The following is a 4,042-nucleotide window of genomic DNA, read 5'->3' as shown; positions in this document are numbered from 1 at the left end:
AAAATATATATATATATATATATATATATAAAAGAAGTCTAGGGATAGGCTTAGAGATTTCCTTCTAGGTCGTGTGTATAGGAAAAACAACTTCCAAAATACTAGGGAAGTAATTCTGTTTGTAGTCAGCAACCAGGCTGGATAGAACATGGATAGGTAGATGAGTGTTTTCACAGGTGTGTGGCAGAGGTCAGTAGCAGACAAACTTTCCAACATACTGCTTCAATAATTGTCTTCATTAGTGGCAATAAACTATGCACTTTGCTTTCAAACACCTAAGAATTATTCAATAATAATAAATAGTTGCTAGGTGCTCCCTGGGTACCAGCAGCTTCTTAGGCATAGGGTCCATAGTAGAAAAGGAGACAGATACGTTCCTGCCCCATGCTTCTCCAAATAGGCTACTGATGACCAACCAAACATTCCTAGAAAATTGAGTGTGAGCATTGCTCTTAAATCTGACACTTTCCATAATTGCTTAACCCACTTGACATTTCTGAAGCCTTGCACACTGTTGATGGCCCATTTCTGAGTATTAGTCTCCTTCTCATCTTCATTATGTCCTCTCTGAGCAATTGTGACATCTCTCCACTTCCCTCCCTGCTCCAGGGTCTCCAACTTTGAATCCAGTCTCATCTTTCAGTTCTCCATTGAGGTTATCTTTGTTCTGCTTTACAACTATAAATAATGATAACTGAGAATTGCATGGGCTTTTGAAACATTTACAGAGAAAGTTCCATCCATTATCTGAATCAAAAATCATTGAAAGCCTCATTGAGTCCTGGCCCCAGCCCTCGAGGGGAGCACTGAGGCTCATCCCAGACAACACAGTCATCGTGTGATGGACTCACACTCTCTTCTAATCCTTGATTCTTGTTTCTTTCTATCTGTTTCAGGGGGGTTCCTAGGAAGCACACCATGGGATGAAGGTTCACATACAGGAGGTTTATAACGAATATTTCTGGGGTCAGTGCTGTGGAAGAAGCGAAGGGGAGGAAGCAGGATTGGGCAGAGGAAGAAGTCGCACTGCAGTACAATCTCAAAGAAAGTCTCATTTGACTTGACTTAGAATTCTGAAGATGGGATAACTCTTCTGAACTGTCTGCTTGTGAAGTTAGACTGACAGCTGAGGGTCATGGGCCAGCAGCACCCTCAGCAGCGAGGCTGGTGAGTCCTTCAGTCGTGGATGGGCATCTGGGCAGTGCATCACAGCATCCACAACACGATTTCTCGTGTATGACATTCACTCAACACAACTGACTTGACTTGCTGTGTTGAGCCTCAGTATCTAGAGCAGGGAGCTCATGGAGAAGGGGAGCTGAGTGCCTAGGGCCAGGACCACTGCCCTTGGTGGTGGCAGAGCAAAAAAGAGGCTAGAATGGGTCTGATCAAATCTCAGCAGATAAATGAGCAAAGGCCAAGTTCAGAGCAAAGCAGACAACCATATTTCTTACCTCGTCTTTATTTATTTATTTATTTATTTATTTATTTATTTATTTATTTAACAGATTCTCACAACTGCTATCCTGGAAATTCACCATCACCCCTAAAATATCTAACCACATTGTCAACTGTGCTGCCTGGTCAAGGACTGGGGACCTGTCTCAGAGTGATCTTTCTTAAACACAGATCTAGTCATGACTTGGTTTTGCTCAAAACATTTCAATGGCTCCTGATTGCCTGAAGAATGAATTTCAAATTTCTAAGTAGACTCTCCAGCTCTTCAAACCTGTTCTCATCAGCCTCTCTAGCACCATCTCTGGTGACTCCTCCTGGGGCCCTGGGAGAGCCACGCCAGGCTGCTGTTCTTATCTCCTTCAAATGGGCAGCCTGTTGTCTTAGCCCTGTGGCTCTGCCTTTGCTGATCCTGTCACTTGAATGAGCCTCTCTCTCTCCTGGGTCTGGTAAAATCTCTCTTCTGTAAAGCTGTTGAGAACGCTTGCTCCATATCCAGCTGCAAGTCATCAGTCTTCCTGACTGCTTTGTTTATACTGTTACAGTAGCACTTAGCAAACTTTACTGCACTTCGCTGCATGCAAATCTGATAGGTCGCTCTGATAGAATGTAAACTCCATGAAGGCCAGCCTGGGCTCCTCCATGTCAGCAGAGCTCCATAAATACTTTCATGTTTTAAATGAGTAATGAATAAACCGTTTTTAAAAATGCTTTCTCGGCCGGGCGCGGTGGCTCAAGCCTGTAATCCCAGCACTTTGGGAGGCCAAGACGGGCGGATCACGAGGTCAGGAGATCGAGACCATCCTGGCTAACACGGTGAAACCCCGTCTCTACTAAAATACAAAACTAGCCGGGCGAGGTGGTGGGCGCCTGTAGTCCCAGCTACTCGGGAGGCTGAGGCAGGAGAATGGCGTAAACCCGGGAGGCGGAGCTTGCAGTGAGCTGAGATCCGGCCACTGCACTCCAGTCTGGGCGACAGAGCGAGACTCCTCCTCAAAAAAAAAAAAGAAAACAAAAAACAAAAATGCTTTCTCTTTTACTCCTATCAGATCTTTCCAGGAAGGATAAGCTAGAGAGAAACTGTTTCTACTGAGAATTCACTTTAATATAAAGCTTCCTGAGAAGAGGTTCTGAAATAAACAAAATAGCTGGCACCATCATGAGATCCTAGAAATGCTTCTTGGACAAACCTGAAGGTCCTGAGGAAGTGAGGTGCCTAGTACCATAGTCTTGGGTGATTTGCTGTGATGCTGTCTCTGTTAGAAGGACAGTTTTAAAAATAAAAGGTTTTTTTGTTTTTTGTTTTTTTCTTGGGAGCAGAGTCTCAGTTGTCCAGGCTGGAGTACAGTGGCACAATCTCGGCTCACTGCAACCTCTGCCTCCTGGGTTCAAGTGATTCTCCTGCCTCAGCCTCCCTAGTAGCTGAAATTACAGGTGCCTGCCACCATGCCTGGCTAATTTTTTTTTTTGTATTTTTAGTGGAGATGGGGTTTTTCCATGTTGGCCAGGCTGGTCTCGAACTCCTGACCTTAGGTGATCCACCAGCCTCAGCCTCCCAAATTGCTGAGATTACAGGCATGAGCCACCACACCCAGCCAGAAAAGCTTTGACATACTTCTTTCAAATGATTTTCAAATGAGAAACTCAAGTATAATTAATGTGTATCAAAAGGAAATTCATAGCATCCATTTTCTGCTGTGGCTGTTACCTAGCCAAAAACCTTTGGCAACTATGATTTCAATCTTCTTTACTTTGCTCTAAGAAATCGATGTGATCTAATGAACAATTATGAATTTACTGACACCAGGAGACTGGGCTCTAAAAGGACAAGCAGGTGCTTTGCTAAGCAACACTAACGATCTCTGCTGACAGAAAAGAAGACAGTCACTGCAGCCAGGTGTGGTTAACCCCACATGCTATTCTCAAGAAGGGTTGACACAACCATCACAGAATGGGAGACCCAAATCCCCTCCCACAAAAACCTTTTGGTCACTCAGCACTTACCACGTGCCGGGCACCATGAGCTTGAGCTCCATGCTTACAAGTCTCATGTAATCTTCGCAAGAACCTAAGAGATAAGAAAAACTTTCATGACTTGCATTTTACAGCTGAGGTTTTCAGAAGTTAAGGAACTGACCAAGATCATGGGTCCTCTCAGCTGCAAGGCAGGACTAGAATAGAGTTCTGAGTAACTGAAGCCTGCGCCCTAAACCTGCTCCTTGTGAACTTGACTGCATGTTAGAATCATCCTGGGATTATGGAAAGATGCAAAATAAATCAGACAAGCAACAACAACAAACAAATAAATACATATATTTTGACATGGTGTGAGGGCTCTCTAGAAAAATACAGGACAGAAAAAGAATAGTGATGTGTGGAGAAAGGGTAAATGATGTCAGGAAAATGGCTAGGGAAATGATCAGTGAGATTACACATTAGCAAAGATATGAAAAAAATGGGGGAGCCGTGTATGTATGTCGGGGAAGAGGTTCCCAGACAGGGGCTATATGGCAGGCAAAAGGCCCTATTGTAGAACAATTGGCCAGTGCAACTACAGAGACTACGGGTGGAGGGTGGGGGTTGGGGG

This window comes from Rhinopithecus bieti, unplaced genomic scaffold, assembly GCF_001698545.2.
Source record: "Rhinopithecus bieti isolate Rb0 unplaced genomic scaffold, ASM169854v2 scaffold_47952, whole genome shotgun sequence".
Lineage (NCBI taxonomy): Eukaryota > Metazoa > Chordata > Mammalia > Primates > Cercopithecidae > Rhinopithecus > Rhinopithecus bieti.
Note: the sequence above shows the minus strand (reverse complement) of the source record.